A 27,407-nucleotide genomic window follows, 5' to 3' on the forward strand; every position below is an offset into this window, starting at 1 on the left:
GTTGTTTGAACCCTCTCAGATTACGGATGTCATGTTAATGACATTAGTGTACAGCTGGATAACTCCGTAAATTCATTTCTCCTCTGGTGATGGCGACACAAACTTTTCTCTCGAGATGTGCGCCTGTAACTTCACCAAATCTAACCAGCCGTGCGGAGCCGCGCTATTCTTGCCATTTCCAAGCTATCACAAGTGGTTATTCAACTTCCACCGACAACGGCAGCTGTGTGCTTTAGGTCAGTCGTGAACATCTTTAGCTCAGTTCACTAGTGGGAGGCTTTTTCCCATTTATTAACGGTTTCGCTAACATTTTCTTGATTTATCCGCCATTACTCCGACATTGTCCGACTTTTCCCCGACTTTGTCCAAAAGGTCGGATTTCCATAAAACCTGTGAAAAAGACTAGTTCTTCCCAAAGTAGGCCATCAAAGATCAAATGCCATTATTAAATGGGGTTAATGAGGGGTGATACAAACACCCAGAGTGGCCCTAGGTGTGAATACTAATTACTTCCTCCCCTTTGGACCCTTTGCATGTCACAAATGAGTGCATCTGGCTTGGGCCACTCCATGTTAAGCAGGGGAGACTTTTATGAAAATAGGCCTATTTTGATAGCATAAAGAAAACAAAGCCTCCTATGAATTAAAGATATTTTTGATGTCCTGAACTGTGTAATTTACAAAATATTTTCAGTATCTATTTGCATGATACAGACCAATACCTACATGCATGTATGTTGAATACCAAAAAAACAGTTGTTTACATTCTAAAAAATTCTTGAATTGTACACCATGCTCAAATCTATTTGCAAAATAGCTTTTATCAATAATTTCACTTCCAGCTCAGGAATAATGTCATTTCCTACATGATTTGATGACATAGACTGCATAATATTCAATTACCAAACATAATTTCTGGCCATTAATTTGAAACTTTGAAATTAAATTGCAAAAAATAAGACATTTCTGTATTTCATCTAGTATTATATACAAAGTCTTCCCTGCTTAAAACTGTAGTGGCCCTAGCCAGATGCACTCGTGTGTGACATACAAATGGTCCAAAGGGGAGGAAGTCATTAATATTCACACCTAGGGTCACTCTGGGTGTTTGTATCACACCTCATTAACACCATTCAACAAAGGCATTTGATCGTTGATGGCCTACTTTGGGAAAACCTAGTTTTTTTCACAGGTTTCATGGAAATCCGACCTTTTGGACAAAGTCGGGGAAAAGTCGGACAATGTCTAAGAAATGTCGGATGAATCAGGAAAAAGTTAGCAAGTCGAAAAAAGCCCCCCACTAGTGGTTGGTTCCTTCAACAGCGCCAGCTGTGTGGTTTTAAGTCAGTTGTTAACATCCTTAGATCCTTAGGCACTGGAGCAGGAACACTTTTCATAAGTTGATATTCAATTCATTCTAATGCAATGTGAAAACCTTCAGTTAAAAGATACATTTCTCTATTATGTTCGTTCTTCATGCCTATGTTACGATGAGACTATTATAATTATTCAGACAATGTCTTCTATGGTAACTGATAGCGATGATACAATTGCTAACATTCTCATAACCAGTACAATTGATTAGGCCGAGTCTCCCAGGGTTACACTCACATCGGTAAATACATGATATTGTCTTCAACCCTGGATAAAAAAACCATCAGCCTTGTACATTTAATCTAATGGCATGAGCTGTCATGAAATAATTGGGCCCAGGATACTACAGCATCATTAATCTTTCGGAGAAAGGTTTCGGGTTTTCCTAGCGTATAACACAAACTGCGTGTTATATTGCAACGAAGCACGTGTGCATCTCGGTTTTGACGGTGAGGTATAAACAGAAGTCGAATGATACTAAAGCGACATAAGGATGACACTCAACGTTGTTCACATACGTGTTGTTTTCATTTCGCGCATCCTTACTATACCTTCCAACTGTCCTGTATGCAAGACCGATATACGCATTGTTCATTATAGGCTGTGCCAAACGCGCAAGGGATGTCCCTTACTTTTTGGATGACCTTGTTTGGCATATTTATTCAGTTTCTCACACCTATCTATCTATCTATCTATCTATCTGTCCCGCAGCTATGCGGCCATTGTGCAGTTGACTATATGACTCTGACTATAACACTCTGCACAGACTATATGCACAGACTATATGCACAGACTATACGACTATGTGCAGTTGACTATATGGCACCATGCCCGTCTATCCTCTGCGAGGCGGATCAGGTCTCCGTTCCTTTTTCCCGTCCATTCCTTAACATCGTCCATCCAAATCCTCTTTGGTCGGCCGAGTTTTCGATTGCCTTCTACTGTGCCCTGCAGGATGATGTTTGCTAGGGTTCCCTTGGCTCACATGGCGAAACCACCTTAGCTTCCTCTTCTTAGCCACAGTCAGCAGGCTGTCATGGCGTCCAATGTGCTTCACGACCAGCTCTCTGATCTTTATGTTGGTGGTGTGGGACGTGTAGTGAATGTTGAGAATTCTGCGGTAACCGTTAAGCTCGAAAGCGTTGATGCGTTTTTCTATCTCGGCGTTTATCGTCCATGATTCTGAGGCATACAGGAATATCGAGATCACCAGGAATCTCAGTAGGTGAAGTTTTGATGATGTTGTGGTCACGCAACATTTTCAGTAGGATCACATCACTTTCAGTAGGATCTTGCTTGGGTGGCTGATCTAGCTGATGGTTCTGTAGTTGTTGCACAGATAGATAGATAGATAGATAGGTATGAGAAATTGAATAAGTATGTCAAACAAGGTCATCCAAAAAGTAAGGGACATCCCTTGCGCGTTTGGCACAGCCTTTTGGAGATGTTGCAGTCATGCCATATCCTCTTGAGTCTGGAGGGCAGCCGCAGCTTTGGCAATTTTCGTTTTCAATTCCTTGAGGGATGTACCATCCTCTGTTTGTGTCGAACCAAGGTAGACAAACTCTTTCACCTGTTCAGGGGGGTAGTCTCTTATGCACACATCGATCTGCTCACATCTGCTAGATGCCATGGTCTTTTTTTTTCAAGGCTTATTTCCATCCCGTATCTGCCACTTGTTCTGTCCACTTTCTAGGAGTGGTCAGTCTGGTCTTTAGTGGAACCATGCAAGAGATCAAGAGAAAAGATTGCACAAATATCGAAATGTAAGCTTATTTTGATGAGAACTATTTTGGCCGATTCACTCTACCACTTGCGCGACCTTGTCACAATCGTCATGTGGTGACGACGCGGATTGATTTTTCGTCGAATGGCATTAGAGGGACTATGTCCGTCCCCAGTAGCCCCTCTAATGTGACATGTAGCTACATTACTGAACACTACCTTCAGGACGGTCTATGTACGTTTTTGATAGAAAATGCCTTTTGTCGCGTGAAATGAAATTTCGTCTAAAAAGTTTTTTATGCCTTTTGTTTGATACGAATTATGTTAACCCGCATAGTAACGTATGAGCCCCAAAACTGGAGAAAAATCTCACTAAACTTTCAAACTTTCATAATTTTTTTTATCGAATGATACATAGGCTCCACTAGTACATAATAACAATCATTTCACGTAATGGTAAAACAGACAACTCACACGAAAATTTGACAGTTAGCATTTTTTGCGTCGGATAGAACATAGTACTTATCAGTTCATTCCGAGGCAAAAATCATGCCACGACAAATTCCCGTCGTGGATGAAATAAAATCGTTAAGAATCAGCCTCAGTGGCCACTGTGCGACGGTGTAGTTTTGTTACTCACCTCCAGCTTCCCAAGCCCCAAATACGCCTCTTACATCTTGATATAACTTCAGTGCTATTATTAAGTATGCATATCGACGGCTCTGTGACAGGCTACCTGAGCTATTGACCGGCCAATCATACTGAGAGTTGTTAGTTTTCCTACAAATTAGCCACAGATCGAAACCTTTGACTTGTAATCCCACATGCGATATGGATCGATAGGGCACGGGAAATCAGGCACGGGGAGATGTGGGTGAGCGGGCAGAGTGCTGCTGAGGGAAAGATCGACCAGCAGATGGAACAAGACTGGGCTATATGCTAGTGTAAAGGCAGCTAGGTGTGACAGTACGTATGCCAGTGAATTCTCAGTTCACAATTTACGCTCGTATTACGTATCCGTATCGTTCATACGTATGGTGTTTTCACATCTCGCACAATCCCGATGCGCGACATGCGATAGGGAAGGTGATAACCATGTACCAAGTAAACGATACTTGATTCAGGAGTAACACTTATATGATTTTCGCTGGGAAATTTGTCAATCGATCAATTCAAATGTTAAGCGACCGACAGTTTAAGTAAATTGACCAAATTTCTAACAAAGTCGAACAACTGACTTTGTCATCAGGTTGTTGGGCACTTGACGAAGCGGCCGGATTGATCAAGCTAGTCACATCACCAATTGGCTTGGAAGTCAATGGGTTGCTTATAGATAAATCATTTGTTGCAAGTGGTCATTGTGCACAAGTTGAAGGGCGTGACTGCTGGCCAATTTCCTTCTCACCATCTTTACCTTTCGCTATTTCATGGAGGTCAACAGTCAGCGCAATCGTTCTGTAGGAGTTCGTAATAACCCCATCACGAAAACAAAATTACACCACAATGCCAAGTGTCAATGTTTATACCTTCAATGTTGGATGTGTGCCATCACTGGACTGCAAATCTAACACAAGCAGCATAGATTGGGTCTCGAGTTTGCAATATTTACTTGCTTGTTGAATAAAACGTTTTTTGTTGGTAATATTCGATCACTTCAGAATCGATTCGAAGATGCGAGTGTTGCACAAGCATGAACGATTCAGGGCGGAGGCGAGGTCATTATCAACTGACTGTGCTTCTACTCCAATCTTTTTAACCCAAGGGTCATTGCGCGCTCCTATGGTCGCTTGCACTACCCCTGGTCACATGTTGAACATAAACATATTGGATAGGTCAACGAATAACCTTTGACATGCAAATAAGATGTAGATAATGTTTTGACACATTGCATATTCATGGCATATTGAATCGGCGAGAAGAGTGACTTATCAGTCTACAAAACCATTTTTTTTATTGCGATCACAAATCAATTGACGGCATAATAGAACTTTTAAGTTCTATTATGAGCTTATATTATTATTATCCGTGCTATTAAAATAGCACGGATAATAGTATTATTATTATCCGTGCTATTAAAATAGCACGGATATTAATAATATAATCTCATGCTGATATAAAAAGTAATTGCCTCGACAAGAAAATTGCGTATTTTAGTCTGGCAAAAAAGACCGAGGAAGCACGTATTACAACCGTTATCGCGAGCAAAAGGAGTCGCCACTGTGAAAATATTATTTCAAAAATCCCCACAGATGATTTATTTTTATATTTTATTCTAAGGCCTCTTTATCTGTATACTCTAATTGCTCAATTTCACAATGATTTGGTCGGCTACAAACGTTTTGGTCATGTTGAAATAGTGCTGACACGTAGTGCCCGAATAGACGGGTCATAGGTCAAACATGCTACGTCACCCCCAGATTCTGGCGGTGACGCGATAAACGACATAAGCGAGAGAATCCAGGGTCTATGGTGCAGCCATTTTGAATGCTAATCAAGTAAACCCCGGATGTAGATGTTGGTTCTACTCTATGACTTGACCAATCACAACTTTGCCTCCATTTTACGTCTCGTCGTTTCAGCCCAAAAATAGAAAGCTTTTGAGAGATAATCTACTTGTGCCATATCCCCGTTACATAGTAGGCCGCTAAATTGAATTGCCATAGAATTTCAGCAGCGAGTTGATGAGATTTGCATGCGTAATATCTCCTTAGCAGTTGGAGCAGAGATACTTAGTCTACTTTTGGTTATTGGAGGAGATATGCAAGCACTCTTCCTGACGATGAAGAAGTTTGACAGATCATAATTGAAGAAGTGGGATGCAAAACGCATCCATAAAGCATGCAATAACATAAATATGACTAAATATGAATTGGGACAATTTCGAGCCAATCATTCACGATCTAATAAGCAACTTTTTTATCGCTTTCTTCTAAAAAAAGGCACCACGATGTTTATATTCGAAGTTATATTGGCTAGAAAATAACATTCGTTCTTTTTCCGGTTTGCATTTGCATGTTAGCCAGTTCTTAGGGTTGATCGAGACTTCCGTTGATAACAGTAACCTCTTCTTTGAAGATTGGAACAAACAGGAAACCCTCTTAATTATGTTTATGGTGTCTCCCTGTTAGCAACATTTCTTGATGACCTTCGAATTCCTCCCCACTTGTATTGTACAAACATGCAAGACAAGTAGCAGCGTATGTTGATCTGTTTAAAGCGCTCTCAGGGCTGATCTTTACATCCAGGCTTATGAAGCCCGACCTGGCTGAAAGAAACGTTCCAACCCTGTCACTTGATAAGCAAGCCCCGAGGGGACGGTAACATAGCCTCTAGTGAGTCGAGCAATCTTTAATGACTAGTTACGTTACCAACACTTATAAACACATCTTGCTATGAAATTGCTCTCCGGGGTGAAGTAAACATTGGCAGTAGCGTTGCGAGACCATTCACTGCAAGTGGTTTCGCTTTTACTGAGATTGAACTGGAACATGCAGTATACAGTAATAACCTCGGGACTGACAAGTGCTGTCCTTTATAGAGAGGTATCGTGATTAGATAGGTCAAATTGAATGGAAACAACCAATTTAGGACCAAAACTAGTGTCCTAGACAGAGAGGTTGTCCCTAATTGAGAGGTGTCCCCTAAGGGAGGTTCCACTGTATTGCTAAAGCGGAGAAATCACGAATGAAGGTTTAAATTTGAAAAAAAAGCGATAAAAAGAATAAGACGACAATATTGCCCCCAACTACCAAGGCAGGAAAACGAAATCAGAGATCAGCTTCCAAAGCAATATCTTGCACAAGAATGCAATCAGTCGATCTCATCGGTATTGTTTTTATGGACAGGAGGTAGCTGCGGGTAAAATAGTCAAGTGTTATTCGGGCGACCATGCATAATGGCTGGTCGGTTATAAGTGGCCGCGGTCATGACATTCCCTATAAAAAATCATGTACAGCCATGGATAAAATGATTTTGTGATTTTACATTTCGTGTCTGTGTGTTATTGCGGAAACATCAGATTTCGACCACCAGGTGATAGTCAGTCATTCCTGTGATCCCGGGTCTGTTAAATATCGTTGTAAATTGGTATGCAATGAGAATGAGCAGCACCTTCTACTCAGTAACTGTTTTTCGAGTTGTCATCTGAATATCGGAAGTTGAAAAAAAAAATCCTGCCGTGTACATCTGTAAATCGTTGACAAAAATATACCACAACTGCCTGTGATTCGATGCACGTCTCTCAGGTACATTGTTACACTTTGCCTCTGTTTCCCGCTACACATCAATTTAGCATCCTGTCATCAAGATATTTTAAAGAAATCTATTTTCACACAGTGATCGAATATTTACCAAATTTCGGCCAATAATATTGAGTTTAGATTTCAACTGGTAATGGCGATGTAGGTCAATTATGCATGTCGCTATTGGACCTAAGCATTGCAATAAAAGGGAGTTTTCGCAAAGCCCACGAAACGCCAACGCGAGCGCCTATTTCATTGTAAGACCCGCCTATCACGATTTTGCACAATGGGATAAGCGTTCGCGTTGGCCTTGCGGGGGCTTTGCGAAAACTCCCTATCCAACGAACGAACGTGGACATTTACTTCTGTCATTAGAAGGCTTCACAACCCTAAGGCACCTATTCCATAGAGCTATACCCTATACTATACTATACGCGAACAATAGTTTCATGGTCATGCACCCTTTGTGAAGCCATTGTTCGCGTATAGTGTAGTATAGAGTATAGCTCTATGGAGAAGGTGCCTTAGGCACCTATTCCATAGAGCTATACCCTATACTATACTATACGCGAACAATAGTTTCATGGTCTATTCCATAGAGGTATACGGTGTACTACACTATACGCGAACAATGGCTTCACAAAGGGTGCATGACCATGAAACTATTGTTCGCGTATAGTATAGTATAGGGTATAGCTCTATGGAATAGGTGCCTTACGAACGACCAATTTGAAATCTACATGTAGCTGTGGTGTCATCAAGTCTTGCGCTAGTTCCTTTACGCGACAACCGTATGCCATCGTTTATACTTTTAGGTGCGATAAGGAAACTTTCTAAAGTATCGACGATAAAGAGATTTTATACTTCGCCGTTCGTAGCTCTTCGTTAGCCTTACGAACATTGCCGAATAACGCAATAAGTCCAACTTAACGTGGATGGTAATGAAATCTCGCAGCTTGCAAATGTGCTAGATTCGCTCCGGCATTTCTTCATTCTTGTTTACTTTTACATTCAAAATACAATGCCGAACTGTGTGTGATCAGTCATTTCAGAAGGGAAAAATATCATCACGAATATATGTACAATTGATATAGGAAACATATTCCACAGTCAAGAAGAGCTATAGTTACGAGTAATTTGGTTATTCGTATATTTACATACCTTTTTCTCTTTTCGCTAACTTTGCGAACTCAGCTAACATGTATCACACCGGAGCTATAAAATTACCATGTTTGCTGACACAGAGTCAATACGGTGTTCTAGTTCCCAGATATGACATTGAATCGTTGCCACTCATGGTATTACTGCGTTGCAACACTTATTCTGATGACTCGAGATTAAATTAAGTAGACGGTGTCGTATTGGAGAGTAATCAAAATGCTGGCAAGTTTTCGTTAGCCGTTCAACCACTTATGGAAATATGAGTAGGCTTCTCTATTTACACAGTAGCTTGGCCGACTCTGAGCAAAAGATTAAATTATCGTATTTGCCGAACGTGTGTATCAAATGAGCAAAGATTTACTGATTCAGTTTGTAACTTACGGTAAGCATTTCTTGTCATAATCTGGATGGTGTGACATTTATTCATGGTCAATTACATTAACAATTTAAGAATGTTTACAACTACGATCATTATTCTGCACCAATAAACAACTTGCCGGTGTAATGTTTTTGAGTGTTTCTGTTTTTGAGTGTTTCCCCTCATTGTTTGGGAACGCTCAAAAATAGATTGACAAGTTTTTCTGTGTATCCCCCCTATTGAAAAGTCGTGGTCTCTCTAGCTGCCTATTGTTTGGAAACACTGACACATGGGGAACAACCACAGATGTTACACCGGTCAAAATAATATTACAGTTTGAGAGGGCATTGCCACAGCATCTTTATTTGTGCCCTCAGTGTAGTATGTATGAATTAAGATAAATGTTTAACTTGCTATTGGTTAAATTGCCTTTTTGTCAGATGGAAGCAAATGAAATACATGTATTCAGAACGTTTTGTAATGGACTGTCATGGCCAACATTAGGTTCTTGGATTCAAGCTGACGCTGAACTTTCTCAGAGAAAAGATTTAGAGGTGTATAGTATTTTGTGTGCTTGCCAAACCTACAGTCTTTAGTGCTTCCCGAGATATCATAAAGAGTGGTTTCAGGCAAAGCACTTCAGTTGCATATTCTGTGTTAGCCTATCCTAGCCCACATATGCAATCAACAACGAACATCATTTGCGTCATCACCGGTGTAAGATATGAATAAACATACAGAACAGAAGCTTATAACTCATTATCGTCAAGAACACTTTGCTGCTCTGGTTTGTAAACTTGCACCTAAGCTCTCTTGGTATGTTGGATTAAAGAAGTATTTTTGCCAACAAACCTCAGAATATTATCCAAATAGTTTCCAAGGAAGCCTGTGAGTCTCGATCTATCAGGTCTGACCACCGCTCTCATGGCGAAATAAAACTTTGTGTAAACATCTCTCTAAAACAATTCCTTTCATTGTATAGTCATGACTGTATGCGTGCATCTAAATGCAAATATAAGATTGAGGAATTCCATATCCAAGGATTGCCATCTTACCTTCACTCTGGAGAATCAATTCTCCAGATTGCCGAGAATCAGCCACGTCTTCCAGCTTGGCGAGCTGGCCTGTCTTCGAAAAGATTCAAAAGTTGGAAAAACTGCGTGTTAGTCTTTCAACGAAATATGGTTACGTTCATCTGCTGAATAAATATAGGTTCTTCAAGGAGGATTTGCATCACATATTGAGAAAGGAACATCGGTTTGTCCTATGGATGGCGAAAAAGTTGGAAAATATGCATGGATTAATTTTGTGCATGCGCCACGAAGTAACGCGCTGGTCAATTTACATCGGAATTTATTACATATGATGTCATATTTTGTCCTTGTTACCTGATGGGAACTTTGAGAACTTTGACCAATGAACACATATTTTGACTGTTTTTCTTGTGAGGCAGCCATTCTCCCAAGGCTCAAGTAGAACTAGCCAGGGCAGGCTGCTCGGTAAGTCGGAAGACCCGATCATATTCCCGAAAATCCTGGGAACTGATTCTCCTTGGTAATCTTTATTGTCCAGAAAACACTCGACAAGTGGTCACCGCGTTTTCAGTGTCAAAGCATGTAGCTGAAACCGTCAGCCTGTGTCACGAAAAGAGATATATGGAGCAAGTGCTATCACTTTATAATGAAGCCACAGCTGTGCACTTTTTTGTGTATTTTATTCAGATCCACATTCACGTATCTTTCCATGCCAGATGTGTGACCGGGCATATTAGTCTGCGTATAACTCATGACACGATATGATTGTACAAAAAACCCTCCGATCAATGGTAAGAAGAGATAAACCGTCAGCTTGTTACGAGATAACTGACGAGATGGTGAAGATTACCTCCAAGCCCCGTGGTCTTTCTCAAGGCAAGCAAGGCGATACGAGGATCGCTCGTCTTGGCTCACTGAGACGAGGCATGTAATAGACCCACCAGTGTGAGGCAATCGTCTGAACGTATTCAACAGTGTCAAATATGCAACACCGCAGTGTTAAATATGTAAGGAATGATGGCGACCAAAAACAGAAGAGAAATTGACCATTCGTTGAAAACATCTCAATTAGAATTTTCCGATAGCTCCTTATTTGTCAGGAGGCTTCACTTTATATAGTTTTAGAATTTTTCCCTTTATCTGGTTTAAGACACAGAATCATTCCCTTGCCTTTGACTTAGTCCTGCTCGCTATTTGTGACTTAGCCCTCATTAAGGCCAATTTTGGATGAACGGAAATTATGCACCTCGAAAACTCTCCGCGTGCAACTAAGTAATGATAATGCTGATTTGTTTTGTGTTTTATCAGAAAACGGGCCAAGGTGGGCTTACCTCATGCACCTGTTACTGTAGTAACAACAAATAAGGGGTATTATTCATCATTTATCACAACCCACAAAAAGAGTCTTTGGGGAATATTTGCGTGACCAGAAAGAATACCCGTTTAGAAGGTCAAAAAGAACATGTTGAATATCGGGCTTTCTTTCTCTTGCTCTCTGTGTCTACCATTTTCAAATGCCTTGATCCAGAAACATTAGAATCCCATTATCGGAGATCACAGTCAACATTCTTGTTAACTGCCTTTTCTCATCGATTTTGTTGTTCAACCAGGGTGACATGATCATCTTGCTAGACTGGTATCCTGTCTTAGTGGTGTGCTTGGTTTACGCGGAAAGATATTGTCCACAGAACGCTCGCTTCTAACATTATTGGTGTGCACATCCAACTATGGGCGCTGACGGCTCAACTCATCCTCAGAACAGCTCGAAAAACTGTTAATTTCCGGTGTAAAGGTTTGAAATATCCTAGGATAGAATTCCGGGAACAAAGGCTTCTAATATGCGCGTTTAACCTCTGAGGTATATTGGTCACTACAGAAGCAAATACCATCATCCGTCAGAATAAAATAGAGCCGGGCACATTTTCGCCGGACTGCTACAGGAAAATGAGTTCTCCTCCAGAAAGTTTCACCTGCTTGGAATAATGTCATTTAATCTTTGATCAAATGGTCTACTACAAAGTGAAAAGAATTCGTGAACATGTCGGTGGTCGTCAGAGGGAAACTCTCAAGTAGTATCAAGGCTAGCATCGTGTCAAACCTTCTCATGGCCTACCAATTCCCGTTTTGTTTTTTGGTTTGGAGGTTTGCTTTGAAAGAAGCAAATGTTTTGAACGGGATTGTCTAATACTGCTACTGGACCAGTGCGAAGTATGTTTCTTTGACGTAAATACATGTATATCACTACTTATAAATCTTATTATCTTTTTCATGAATTTTGGAGAAGCTGGACGTTGCCTTTATTGATCAAAGCTATTTTTAACCACCATCATCAGAAGAGAGATTGCTTCTTTCTCTTCAATCAGCGTCTAAAAAGCATCATTTCTCTGATCATGCCATTGATAATAACAATTAACCATAAATTGAGGGACTCCACAGATCCCAGTGATATTTTACGTACATGTCTATTGATCGTTGTCGCCGCTGATTGATCGAACGAGCTGTGTATCGTCTGGTGATATGCCGGCCTCGTCTTAAGACGCTTTTGGCGTTCATCTGTTCACAGCGAATGGGAACTCGGTTTCCCATATCTTATTTGATTGATGGAGATTGGTATCATCTGCTCTGGTCAGGGCCTCTTTCATATATCCATGGGCACAAAACAGTTCTGTTTTAGTTGTTTTTTTGCTGAGTGTAAGTTTTTGATTATATCGTCTGCAGCTATGGTCAGTCAGTGAGGTGCGGTTTCCCGGGACGATGTTCATGTTTTATGGCTCGATATATGTATAAATGGTCAATGCGTATGGACCACATTGTATTCATCGTCGTCGTCGGTCCGTCATCACCCATTACTGAGCATCAAATCCGCAAATTATAACATTGCAGTGAGAGTACCGTTTCCCGGACCTCAGGAACCATAGTCCATTGCTCATTTTCTAGTCCTCGATGATGGACATCTCTCAATCATGGAACAATAAACACTTTTAAATCATTTGTTTCCGAGTTTCATTAAGGTCTTTCTTTCTTGTGTCCTCATCCGTATCATGCCGCAATCGACTTTAGATACCAAAAAGGAACAGATTATATAATAGGTTGTGCCCTCAAAGCACGCGTCTGAAGCACACATATGAACATAATGGACATAATGAAGATGGGTCAGTATTGCAAACGAAAAATTCTTAAAATCAATAGTAAAGTTGTTCAAGCCGCCCAGGTGACCGCAGCAGAAGACTACTGAGTGGTGAGAATGTCAACCACAGTCTGCATAATGTGGAGTCGGCAAAATATAACGCGCATCTCACTTCTCTTTGAGTGACGTCCGTTGACATTTCTTTTCCGAGTGAAGTTGACCGGAAATATTTATTCATTGTACATAATTTCTGCCACGAAAATTCGCACCAAGTTGAAGTGATTTCAGAGCACTCTTAAGGGGCAGAATATATAGTAAAAACGTAGAGCCGTACGTTATAGGGACTTATCCACTGACCTGCTGTTTGCTAGTTTATCTTACCCTTGTTTCTTATTATTTATGCTATAGGAAAGGCGTCAAGCAAGTAAGCCAGTCCCCGGGCAATTGATAAGTAATGGCAAGATTTGCAATGCATGAATATTTTAACTCGAGCAGTGCCCTGATATTGGTTGGAGCAGAGGTTTTTGAGTAGTTGCTGGTTCGCGCAGAGTTAGTGCAAAATCCTACCGAGGTCTGACAGCTCCCTGGCCGTCTCGCCCACAGATATCACTTCCTCAGTTCTTTTAGACTAGTTCAGGTTGTTTATGAACGCCAGACAGACTGCTAACTGATGAAGAAGATGTCTATCAACGAGTCGAAACTCTACATAATTGCAAATTAGTTATTTGCAATCGCTAAACCTAACGTTGATGATTGAATAACAGCAGGAGCTTTCATCAGCCACGAAGAACTGAGGAAAATCTTGGGCCACTGGCCTGCATGTAACTGTAACTATACGCCTGGGCGTACGCAATATGTCTAGCAGTTATTTGTACTTCTTTTGATGATGTTTAATAATTGATTTTCAGAGAATAGATTTACTTGATATACAAAATTTCCAGTCCAAGCACAATAGCATATGAGAAAGCACAATATTTCTTTCTCGTAGTATAGTGCGATGTGTTCGACTGCCTAAACTTATTACTATCGACATTGTTTCCTTGCAGTAATCACCGATGTCACCTTTATATTGCCGTTCTGCACGTCGCATAGATACTTAACACGGATCCATCTGATGAAGTAAGTCCCCATGCTCCAGATCCAGACTATGATTTACCTTAAAGGGTTACTATGGCGGAGTTAGGTGGGTCGGATGAAGTTACACCAATGTGCCAGTTGGTGTCTCCACTTTCTTACAGTACATCGGTACTATTCATTGCTTATATGATGAATATTATCATCACTAAGTCCTACCAGACTCGTTCTCTTCGTGCGCATATGAGTCATTTCTAGACCACCAATCCTTCTTGCTCCTGTCTATAGTCCCCCTTTAAGTTTCTAACACTGAGTTCAATGTTATTGATATGGCCCAAAGAGATATCGCAGCTTCATCCAAACACATTTTTGCGGACAGAAGCCCTACCAGAAGCATTAATCAATATCCCAGCTCCAGTTCAATATCCTTTGAAAACGTCTCCACGCGCAAAAATTTCATTTCCGCCGCAATACCTCGGCAAAGGTATCATAATCGATAGGTTGTGTTTGGGTTCCGTCTCCTATTAATTAGAGGCTTGCCCTGCGTGCCCTGGGGCATCCAGAGTGGCACCTGTCAATTGAAGATGGCTCTTCGCCACGATGGTCGGTGGAGATGAAGTCTAATGTCATTATTACTCTGGTTAAAACACCTGTCCTTTTTCGATAATGCGATTGCTTTGATACGTGATTTACACTTGCCGATATGCGTCGCAGGTGATGTTGAGGCGGTTGTTGTCGTTTTCTGGTAAACTTAGTTTAGGTAGGCAAGCCACAAACGCTTGGCTAAGACCATGGGCACTATTGCAGGCACTGTTGATGGGTTTGATTAGTTGGGAAAACACCACGTTCACTGACAACGTCTGTGTACATCCATATTACTGTGAAAACTCATCTACCCCATCAACAATTACTGGAAGTCCCATGCGAAGACCGAGGCTAGATCAACCCGAAACAACTAATGCCGTCACGTTTGTCGATTTCCAAAGTACTGAAAAGTGGAAATTGTAGGCGAGGAAATGGAGGAAAAATAGCCGTTCAAAACTGTCTCAATAAGTCCTTCTGAGACGCTTATCCCGAGGCGATGGAGTGGAACCCCCAAACCATCTCGAGTCCTTCTGACACCTTATAGTGGTGCGATTATCTCATCATTACCCTTCCTTTTCATGCTATTGCTAATTCCAACCATGACACTTCCTTCTCATAGTCATACATGCTAGAGCTATCTCTAACCATGACCTTTGATTTTGATGCTATCGCTAACTCCAACAATTACCCAGCCTTTTCATGCTCTAGCTAACCCCAACCATGACCCTTCCTTCTCATATGCTATAGCTAACACAACCATCACTTTTGATTTTGTTGCTGGTGCTAACTCCAACCATTAACCATCCTTTTCATCGAAAATGAATGAGGTGGTTATAATTTTTGGGAGAGACACCCTGTAGTACACAATGAAACCGCACATTCACCCACATTTTCTATTAGCATCAATCCAACCATAAAAAAATTTAAAGTTCGGGGCAAAAAGACAAACATTGATCTTGTCGAAGTGTTTTTTTCCCCTTTCATTTTGAATTTTCCTTTCCGTTGTCGCCGCTTGCTCCAGACGCTGCCGGTACTTCGGTGCATTCCTTTGTTGAGTCTTTAGAGGGGCGTTAGGGGACGGTAGCAGTGCATGAAAAACCGAAACCAGAATTGTCATGGGTCTGCACAATTTTTTTCAGATTCGATGGATATGATGGATATATGCATTTTGAAGACGAGGTCAGATAAACAATGGTGTAGAGTACATACAATCATGTGCACACACAAGTTCACTGAAATATTGAACGAGAGAAGATACCCAAGTTTACATACAGTGTATACGTAACCATTAGACTCACTACGTTGTGTGAGTTATTAACCAAGGCCGTTGTCTATTTTAAGATGAGGTTGGTGATAAATCTTATACCATGATTGTAGACCCTTTTCATTTTGTGCTACTCCTAGATACATACATTTTTGTGTTTTTGCTAACCCCCACTCAAACATTTTTATGATAATGTCTATCCCTGCCCTGATCTTTCAGCTGTAACCACCCACTCTTGTACCAATTCATTTTACCTTAGAGAAATAAACTTAACCAAGATTCACCTGCAATCGTGGTGTATCATCATCTACCATCTAACCGTGTTAGAGGCCCCGCGAGCCCTTCGTTCCTCCGCATTCACCAGCATCCAGATGGGGGTGATGATGGATGTCATCTTCTCTCTGCTCATACCGTCAGTAATCACTTATGGTAAAGAGCCGCAGATCTTTAGGCGCATTTTGCATTTTATGTTAACGTTTCAACAGTCGTCATTCTTACTTTTGATATTTTTTAGAACTTTTAAAACGTGTTGATCAGTTTCTTGCAGACTAGTTTAAGTTTAGTAAAAGTCACTTTGAGGCCATCATCATATATGGAATTACTTGTTTAACCGGTGTCATGGCACTACATCTATCGATGCGTGATTAAATATATACTATACTCGAACTAAATCTCAATTCTTTTGTCATAAAGATTTTGTTCAAAAGTAAAAACGAAGCACAAGACTTAACTAGAACCACAAAACTCAACTATAAGCGCTGCCGAAAAACGGCGACCGATACCAGATATTTTCATCACCCGCAGGAACCCCCGAAGCTAAATAAGAGTTCGTGAACCTGGTGGTTCCTGTAACTGTGAGTTTGTGTTTCTTCTATGCTGGTGATATCGACTTCATGAGGTCACGCTGGCAAGAATCAAATTGATTTACCATGCAGAGGATTATATCATTTTCCTACCAAATAACGATATCATGTTAATGTCTTTCAAACTTGTGTATCTTCGCTCGTTCAATATTTCAGTGAACTTGTATGCACATGTATGTACTCTACACCATTGTTTATCTGACCTCGTCTTCACGAGAGACAACTTTGTTCAACTGTGCATAAGCACGACTTGAAAGTAATGCATGTATACAAATGGAATAACACCATGCCCAAAGTATGGACACTACCGTAGCCGATTTATCAATCAATCAATCATAATACATATTATTTATATAGCGCCCCAGTTATTCCGCAGGAGAGAATTCTGGGGCGCTATCCCTCCCGTAGGCAGCTGCAAATAGGTGGGCCTTCAGGAGGGACTTGAAACCTTCAATAGAATCGGCATGGTGGACGCTCGTCGGCAGCTGATTCCACAGTCTTGGAGCAGCTGCCGAGAATGAGCGTCCACCGAGAGTTGGATGCTTGAACCGGGGAACCTCCAGGAGCATCTCAGATTCAGATCTAAGGCCAGAGCGCCCAGTTCTTTTTAATTGAATCATGGATCTGAGATACTCCGGAGCTTCACCAGTCAAGCACTTAAACACCAGGAGCAACATTTTGTACTGGATCCTGAATTTGACAGGAAGCCAGTGTAGCTGTGCCAAAACAGGGTAAATGTGGTCAAACTTGCCCACCAAACACACAACTCTTGCCGCTGAGTTAAACACCCGTTGCACCTGGTTTGCAGCCCTGGCAGGTATACCATGGAGGAGAGCATTGCAATAGTCAAGGTGGGCATTTATGTTGCGCTTGTGTGTGTAGCAGCTTGGTTGTCTCCGACAAAGGCGCCCGAAGAAACTGGTTGAGATGCAATCTTCACGCTGGTAGTGAACATATTTGAAATTGATGCGAACATCAAAAGTTCCACACTTAATGGTCTTGTGCTTCTACAGTGTATCTCATGGCGGCCGTCAGTAATATCAATGCGCTTGATGGACGCGTCGTGTCCTAATAAACAATGTGATTGCAGGTTGAATCAACATTTTATTTCACGTTGGTCTTCATAATGTTCATTCTCTATATATGTTCATTATATGATGACGAAAGCTGTTTCACAAATCATTTTCTTTTCCTATTCTTCGCCGCCTTCCTCAATCGATTTCGAATAATTGTGATTAACGTGAGTAAAACTCATGAGAGTTACTCAACAAGTAAAGGCTGGATCTGTGTTCCAGTTGGCACGTTAGTCTGATGTGGCAAGTTGGTTTCCTAGGACGATACTGCCAGAGTGCGTTTATAACGGGAGTTTATGAGTCCTTCATTCCCATCAAAAGAGGTCACAATAGTGACTGTGTATGGCCTTCTTCGATATTTGTGATGAAATAATTTTTTTAACATCCCAGGTCTGCGGTTACACGCCAGGGCCCAGTTGTTCAAAACACTTTTTGTCACTAATGCTGGCGTTTACTTAACTTGGTGTTATGTCTAAACGGCTTAACTGAAGGAGATAACGCCAAGTTATGTTAACACCAGTGTTTTTAGTGACAGAATTTGCTATGAGCAACCAGGCGCAGGAAATAAACTGTACAGCCGCATTATGTCACATCCTTAATGCTAACATCCCTTAGGTTATGAGTGACTATTGCCCAACGATCGAGCTCCGAAAGCGATGACTGGTGCACATTTCAAGGGAGGAGCATTCGTTCTTTATTCAGTCCATATAGTAGTAGTCTCTGACAAGACAGCGGGTGGCAAATAGTTCTGAATTAGTGAGTTTTAAAAAATCTTTTTTTGAACAACTTATATCTATTGAGAACTTAACGAAGGTAAATTTCAAAACCCCGGCTCTTCTATACATTTTACCGGGGTCTGTATCACCATTGATTTATTGCGAGGTGATAACGAATCATATCGGATGTGGGGGAAAAGTTGTACGTACAAAGTGGTAGTTTATTAATATTTTATCATTATCCCCCCCCCCCTCTTGAAAACTGTTGCAATTTTAAATATATACATGTATATAATAATGTCACGGATTTATATAGCGCTCCTCAGTAATGAAACTGTTAAAGCGCTGTGGGATATCAAATTATTACGCCGGTCTCCACAGAAATAAATGAGGGATTTCAAGGAGCAACCAGAAGGCGCTTACTTGAACTCGACCAGTAGGGGAACTAAGCATTGACACGGCCGGGAGTCGAACCCACGACCTCTTGATCATACGGTAGCCTTTGGTAATTATAGATACATGTACAGTATTATAATTACAGGATAGTTGTTAACAACACGCTGATGTTCTCAGGTTGAAAAGAAAGAAAGGTTTTATGAAATATATATCCCGCAATGTGAAACGAAAACATGCCCTTAAACGAAACAAAAGGATAAGATGTAACTGTATCCTTGGGCTGAACCGGGTCGTCTGCCATTACTATCACGTGCCCGCGGGATTTCACGAGATAATTTCATACTCTCCACTTCATTCGTATGGTAATAGAATCAGTTGGTTGATATGACTTACAATCATTCTTCCACCGCCTGGGGACGGGCGTTTGCTTTCTTGTTCTTTCCTCCCGGTCACAGTAGCAAAAGTTCATTATCTTTATCCACCTGTCGGAAGCTCGTTTTTAAGGAAACGCCGCTGACAAAGGAGTATGTTTGCAAGAACGGTATCAAACCATTTGAAGCCTGATTCGATCGGTTGGAGACCGCATATAGACTAGCTATAGCATGCAATTTTAAAGGAACGCTTTTTCCGTAAAGAGCCAAATTCCTAGTTTATGGTATAAGGTTTACACTAGAAATGTAAATGTCATTGCAACAACGCATGCGGCATGCAGTGCCTTTGTTATACATGTTTTACTTCATGTCTAGTACTTGATGCCGCATTGTACCAAAACAGTGCTAAACTACTTCAAATATGGCATAGTTACGGAATGTTTCTGCGTGAGACTGCGACAACGTTTGTCAGTTTATGCTTCACTATACCCGAACCGAACCAACAGGAGCTAGCATTTGCTTCGCAATGCCGCATGCGCCGTTTGATGCAAGCTATACCGCATGCGGTGGAAGTCGCGGACAGTGTTTCCACTTAGTTCAGGGGCGAGAATGCATATGTCAAGGCTTTAGTTATTTATTTATTGTGATCTGTTACGTCATGACGAGCCTTACATACGTCATTTTTGACGTCGAGAGCGATGTGATCTGGTTTGGTCTGGTCTGATCTGGTTCGGTACCGTGTAAACGGCCCTAATGCACTTTTGCATGGGTTGTCGCAATGGCATTCAGCAAACACCCTGTTGTCTGCCATTGCCGGTAAAACCCGGGCATCTCCCTATGTGGCAAGCCCATGTGTCATCCGGTGCTTGGATTATGCATATAAGCGCGTGATTAGATCAGCGAATATCGGTTAGCGACGCGCGCCAAGAAAATGACACCAGCAAGAGATTTGAAATTGAATTTGTATTTCGTTTGCAGGAACTTAGCAACGGCTGAATCTAATAGATTGTCGTAATGTGGATGTCCTTAACACTTTCTTGATTTTTACCAAGGGCAACATGAATGGCAGAGGGAAACAAGAAGTCATTTGGCCTGTTTTTATTGACGGATTTCAGGGGTTGACTATCGATATACTTCAAGTCATATATATACTATGTCGATTTCGAAAAGTGATGCTTCTTCTGCGGGCAACATATTTAACTACAATGCTGTCCATATTTTTCTGCATTTTGTGAATTCTGAGGTCATAGAATCGAATACCTGCTTTTAGGCCTGCATGTAGGGGGTATGCGAAAAGGTAAAGAAAGACTAAAAATAACAGTAACTCAATAACATGGATACAACACAACGGAATTTGATGAAGTTTATGTAATGGTAAGTGTATCTACTGAGAATTACATCCTGATCGCACGAGTTTTTGGTTTGACCTTATTTTCAAGGTCAAAGGGGTCAAAGTTCAAAGGTTAATATGAATCGTCTCGATCAGCGACGTAAACGCTCTAACTTGAGACTGATTGAAGATTTTCTTTTCATACGTGGTAAATGAATAGCATATCAGCAGGCGCAGTCGGCCCGATCTAATTCAAGGTTTCACCACTGGGGAGCGTAAGACGGAAAAATTGCAGTAACTATACAACTCAACCGAATTCGATGAAATTACTAGCAATATGGTTAGTGTATTTGGTGAGGATACATCATACATGTATATCACACTTGTTTTTGCTTTGACCTCATTTTCAAGGTCACAGAGGGCAAAGTGTAACAGTGAATGAATCGTCCCTTGACCAGCGACGTTAATTCTCCAATGAGAGCTTCATTGAAGCTTTCACTGGAGTGTGCTTGAAGATTTTCTGTTCATAAATGTGGTACATTCATAGCATATCAGTTGGCACAGTCAGCTATTAAAAACCGGCCCGATCTCATTCACGGTTTCACCACTTGGGGGTGTTGGCTGAAAACACAATAAATGCAATAACTCCCATACTACTCAATGGAAATTTAATGAAATTCATATGATACGTGTATCTACTCAGGATATATCATATATCACAATCATTTTTGGTTTGATCTAATTCCCAAGGTCACAGAGGTCAGAATTCAAAACTTAATTATTGGTCCGTTGACCAGCGACGTGAACGATTTCACTGAGCACTGATTTAAGTTTTTCTTTCGATGTGCGGTGAATGTAAAGCATGTCAGTAGGGACTGTTTGCTAATGAAAATTGCCCCGATCCGATTGACGGTTTCATTGCTTTGTGGCTTAAGCTGAATATGGACAAATTGCTAGTACATGTACCCCTATTCAAGCCAATGTAATTTAATGACATTGATATAGTAAGTCCATTTACTGAGCTCACATCATGCATCACTAGAATTCGTGGGTTGACTTAATTTTCAAGGTCACAGAGGTCAAAAGTTCACAAGTTAATGATTGGTCCATTGACTAATGACGTAAACGCTCAAAACTTCAGAATGCTTTAATCCCTCCTTTTCATATGCTGTTTATAGGAGTAGGCATATTAGTAGGCGAAGTTCGCTAATGAAAATCGACTCTATCCGATTCATGGTTTCAGCACTTGGGTGTATTTGCTGAAAAGGGCAAAATTGCAATTACTCCAATTGTATACAAGCAAAAATATATGAGCCTTACATATTTTTGATACAAGGCTTGTGCATCCGCGAAAAGCATTCTATATCAGGTAACCCACTCTCCACCTTTTTGATAACCACCTCAAGTTAGTCTTGAGCCGATGGATATCAGGTCCGACTCAGCACGATATTTTTAGCCTGCTTCTTCTTATCTTCTTCTTCTTCTTCTCTCGCATGCTCTGGCGTCTGATCGGATGTGTTGCACTGACAACTTCCGGACTCCGCCATTTTCATCCTCTTGAGGTGGGCTTTAAGTCTTCAGTGGCCTGTCCAAAAATAAAAGACGGTGGTCGCCTCTTTTCTGTCCATGTCATGTCTAGGAGATTGTTGCATCCAATGTCGCTTCTTCTCTCTTGCCAGGTGTTTCTGTTGGCCTGTCGAGCGTCTTTACTTCCCTGTAAGAGGTATTCTTCTTGGATTCTTCTTGATGTTGTTGGCTTCCATATATCAACTCTGTCAAAATGGGCAGGGATCTATTGAATCCCGACTCTGCCGTTCCGGGAGAGTTTCATGAGATTGACCTTGAGTGTGTCGATGATATTGTCCGAGTTCTTAGACAGTGGGTTTTGTCCCGTGAAACATGGAATTCGTCATTGTCACACTTAGCTTCGAACTCGGGCAGGTGTTGGGCTCCTGTAGTGAGAGCAGACACCTCTGCCTTAAAGTTTGTGCAGAGCTTGCCATTATTTGGCGGAGTCGTCCTGATCAAAGGTTATTAGACTTATAAATGAGACAAAGATGTCATGAGAATCCTGTCTTTATACGATTAGTTCGCATGTCTATGCATGCCATACAAAGGCTGTCACTGTCTACAGCCCAAATTGCAGCATTTGTCGTGTGGACTAAAGTTTTTTAAGGAGCAATCATATCTATTCCTGCCGAATATGCCATGAATTCGATAGCGTCACGCTTAGCATGCCATCTCTTTTGTGGTATTATTTCGCCACCCTGCGGCATGTCAGTGCATCGTTTTGCAGACTAATGGTTTTTTATTCTAGGCTAAACCATCTCCCTTATCCCAGTATGACAGTCATGCAGTTGGATTGCGGCGATCAAAGAACTGCAACAAGGATTTTGTGTCATCCTGACATGCAGTGATAAGCTATTTTTAGATAATTATATACAGTACATGCAGAGTGCATTGTTAAATCTCGGCTATTTCGGGCGACATTTTTTTATACAGAATGTCGAATACTTATTACCGCTTTCCTGATAGAATAATTTGCCACTTTGAATTTGGATAATTTAGAATTGGCATTTGGGGTAAGCTGTGACTTTCTAGTGAACATTGGATCACCCTGGAGAATCAATACAAATCCTGTGCGAGACAATATGGGGCCGAAAAATCCCTACCTCAGAAAAACTTTTTTCCGGACTGTTGATGATAATGGTGCGATTGTGTTTAGCCGGCACCCAAGTTGTCTTTTCAAAGCAATTGTTTCTTTTTGAGAAACGTACGTTTTGATGTAGACTTCCTACACAATGATTCACTGCAGTTTTATTGTGCTAAGAAAACTGCACGAGTGACTGATCAGAGTCACCAGATCGCACGAGATGATTTTCTCCGGCCAGAAAGCTCGAGACCGAGTTTTCAGCTCTCAGGCCGGAGAAAAATCAACGAGTGTGATCTGGATGACGAGGATTAGTCACGAGTGCAGTTTTGTGTTTATCATATACCACACATCCCCAGAAATATCAAGAAAATTACGATTATGGTTTTTTGACAAAAAATATCTCGTGACGCGAATACGTCAAGTCGGACGTAAATTCCAACGTTATGACCAAAGGAGGTCCCACGGTGACGTCACAGCATTTTTTCACAATGGCGGCTCCCGTGTAAACAAAGACACGTGTTGCACGTTTTTATCGATATAAAATCACATGAACTACCTAAATAAACAATCACGAACTAATACCCCAAAGTTTGATCCACTACAAGATAATTGATTTTAACAAATGTTCTCTACAGTAATGCTAAATTTATAGTCTGTGATTAGTTTTCCGACATTTATCCAATAGATTTTCGCAGCATATCCAAATGTTGACATGGAGTGACCTTCACATTATGCGGTTGTTCTTATTGATAGAAGCAAAAAAGGGAATTTCCCAACCCTTTCGATCCCCCAAAAATACGAACTACTGAGACAGACACCACCATAGATCCCCTTAGATCCCTCGTTTTCTTAACTTTTGAGCCCTATGAAGATGACCAATATTTTGCCTACATAGGGATGGGTTGTGTACATGGTGTAGTGTAAGTTGCATTAGGCGATCCCACTTACGGCCGCTTGGGAAATTGACAGTACTGCCCGTCAATATTAACTTTTACAAAACTGATACCGTCTCATAATGCTTTGCGACAACTTTTTAGTGAATCTGATTGCTTGAGGCTTACAGAGCTGAAACAATAAACAACTAACAACGTAGATTTTAATCGCTTCGATGTGGACACAACGGCCGTCACCATCTTTCTGATGGTGGTTCATCACATGCACAGCCATAATATGGTTCACGGTCACGTGATGTGACGTCACCGTGGAACCTCCTTTAGTTATGACGTAACAAAGGCTACAATGAAAATGATGCAAAGTGGAAAACGTCTTTCAACAGTCAGAGTCTGGATCGCACGAGAATGCACGGGATATTTTCTCGTGTAACCCCATTCTCCAAGCGTCGTCAATGGTGATCATCGCTGCCAAGTCCGACTCGATCTACTGTCTCTGCCACAGGTGGATCCCCAGCCCCCTTTCAACAATGGGAACAGTCGACGGCCAACAATGGTAATAACTGGACGTATCTAAGGTTGGACACAAAAGGCGCTGCTGCTCAGTTTTTTTGAACATATTTAAATCTATGCGGCATATGAGAAAACAGATATAACGCTCACGAATCATAAAACTCCATGCTTCAATATGGCATGTATTATAGATGAACGAAATAAATATGCAGAGGTAGGCCTATAGAGCTTGGGAATCAAATTCTCCATTCAATGGTACTCTGCCAAATGGGAATATCTTCGGGTATATGGGTATATGTGGTATGTGGTTTTAGATACTGCCGTACTTCTTAGAGTCACCAATGTGCAGCCGACGTAACTGCAAGAGCTCGCATTTAAAATCATCTTGAGGAAATCAGGGATTAAGGTTTGCTTCTGTGGCCCTCTTGAATTTCTCAGGATGAATCAATATGACCCCAATGCTAATGAAATGCTACCCGGCACGTCAGCGGTGCCTGCACAATTTTCTGCCGGCGTATCAAATTGGTTCCAATCGCCAACGCTATAAACCGGAAAGCATTGGTATTGACCGCCATATTGTGGAGCCACGTGTTGCTTTTTATTGATACACCCTGTATAGGCAGGCACCAGGTGGGCAGGATCATTTTACGAAGTCGCCGATATTTGACTCTGTCTACCGCTAGTATCTCATATTTGTGACTCCAGTTTGTTGTCATTCAGCTGAGTCTTAAGTTTCTTGTACAATCACGTGACCTCAGGAACGCTCAGAAATGCACTCCGTTTTAGGCGGGTTAGTTCAATACCTGGCAATTGGCATTTGGCAATTGGCAATGGCAATGAAATGCTATAAAACAGGGTTTATTGATAATAATAATTCATTATTATTCTTTAGATGTTTTACATGACAAAATCAATTTTTTTGGATCTTGGACATATTTGCTGAATTCACAGGATCTAGGACATACATTTTGGCCACATTTTGGGCTGTAGACGACCGCATCCAAAAAGACGTCACTCTCCGGAAAGAAACGGCTGGCATCACGAGGAAGCAATGGATCCATCATTATTGGACTATCCTGTCCTCCACATGTAGCTCTACCTTGATGCTCGGAGTCCGCGGAGTCATTGTGCATGGAACTGCCCCATACCAACAATACAAAACTATGTAGTCGAACATGATCCACTGCTCTTTAAACTGTTAAGGTCCCATGAGAGCCACTTTCTAATATACCCGCACCAGCCTCGATCCTCACCATAACGAGACCAAACTAGAACTGGCAAAGCCAGATCGACGGTTTTCGTTTGGGGAAACTGGTATTGGCACCTGGAGGTCACATGATGTAACATGTCAGAGGAGAATGGAGAGATTGATGTTCACACCAGAACCCAGTGGGCTATTGCTCAATAAATTTGGCTTTCGGAGCTCAGTGCGACACAGACCAGTATGTTTTGTGCGCCTTCTTATTTCTGCATCCTCCATGATGAAACCAATCCCATTTCAATCGGATGTAGCATATAGGAGAAAAAGCGATCTACGTAGTGTTGTAAACACGTGCGTTTTGTCTGCATGTCAAAATATGAAATGTCATTTAAAGGGGCACTGTATTCAATCGCGAATCGGTTTCAGCACGACCACCGTAGAGGGAGGTGCCCATCGGTAAAACGATGGAACTACAGGAAACGTATCTAAAATACCCAGCAATGCAGTTTGTTCAGTGATGTATTGCCGTCAAAGCTTCCACACAGCTTCTTCAAACATTCTAATGGGATATTATGCTTTCCTGAAGAAAGTTTAATAGACTTAATACAGGTAACAATGGCAATTTAGATAACGTGTTTCTTAGTTTCATTCCTAGCCGATAGGCGCCTCCCTCTATGGTGGTCGTGCTGAAACCGATTCGCGATTGAATGCAGTGCCCCTTTAAACCGTCATTTTGTTGTGCTTGAGGTCAATTAACAGGATTTCGAATGAGCAGAGTGAATTCTGACTGTGCTAAGAGTAAAAAGTTGGCCAAAGAACAGTTGGGATGATGCGTCTAATGTATTACGTCTAAAAAGGCAACTGTCACATACCCACAGTATTTATGTATAATTATCTCATGAATAAAACCATGAATCTCTTGATGCTTTCGATTTGACTTGTTGACTTTTTATTTTGAAGAAGATGTTCTTGGTGCATTCATCAATTCTGGTTTAATAGAGTAGGTTTGACTGTATGATCCCGCACAGTGCAGTGCAATGCACGCAGCACGCCGCCACAACACACACACACACACGACCACGTGCACGAGTGACGAAGACGCTGTCGGACGCTGCCCGGCCACGCGACATCGTTGGACAGCCTGCGGTTTACCTACCTAACCTAGGGTAACCGCTAAAAAAGCGACGAAGTTAACTTTGCTGGTCAATACTACAAAAGTAAAATCAGAAGCCTGTGCCTCTTTGCACTTCCACAATTGCTGATTTCTTTCGAGAAAAAACTTAATTACCTACCGACCCAGTCGAAATCGAATGTCGAATGCAAAATGGCGAATTGTTAATGACAGCCTACTAAATTGCGACAGTAACCGACAACATGGCTCTCGATTCAAATCACTATCTAAACTATCAATAAATGCCACAAAATGTATACAATTTATTAAAATCCAGTTTGTAGATTA

General features: G+C 41.3%; 1 protein-coding gene across 2 annotated transcripts in view; it reads left to right on the forward strand.

The window, feature by feature from the left end:
• LOC135502413 (leucine-rich repeat neuronal protein 3-like) overlaps window positions 1-27,407 on the forward strand; it is a 90,281-nt gene that overhangs the window by 49,459 nt on the left and 13,415 nt on the right. The window contains exon 2 of one of the 2 annotated variants that reach the window (XM_064795228.1): window positions 14,066-14,138. The exons of the other annotated variant lie outside the window; for it this stretch is intronic. The gene's annotated coding sequence lies outside the window, so the exon portion shown is untranslated. The remainder of the gene's footprint in view (window positions 1-14,065; window positions 14,139-27,407) is intronic. 2 annotated transcript variants of the gene reach the window in all.

This window comes from Lineus longissimus, chromosome 18, assembly GCF_910592395.1.
Source record: "Lineus longissimus chromosome 18, tnLinLong1.2, whole genome shotgun sequence".
Classification (NCBI taxonomy): domain Eukaryota; kingdom Metazoa; phylum Nemertea; class Pilidiophora; order Heteronemertea; family Lineidae; genus Lineus; species Lineus longissimus.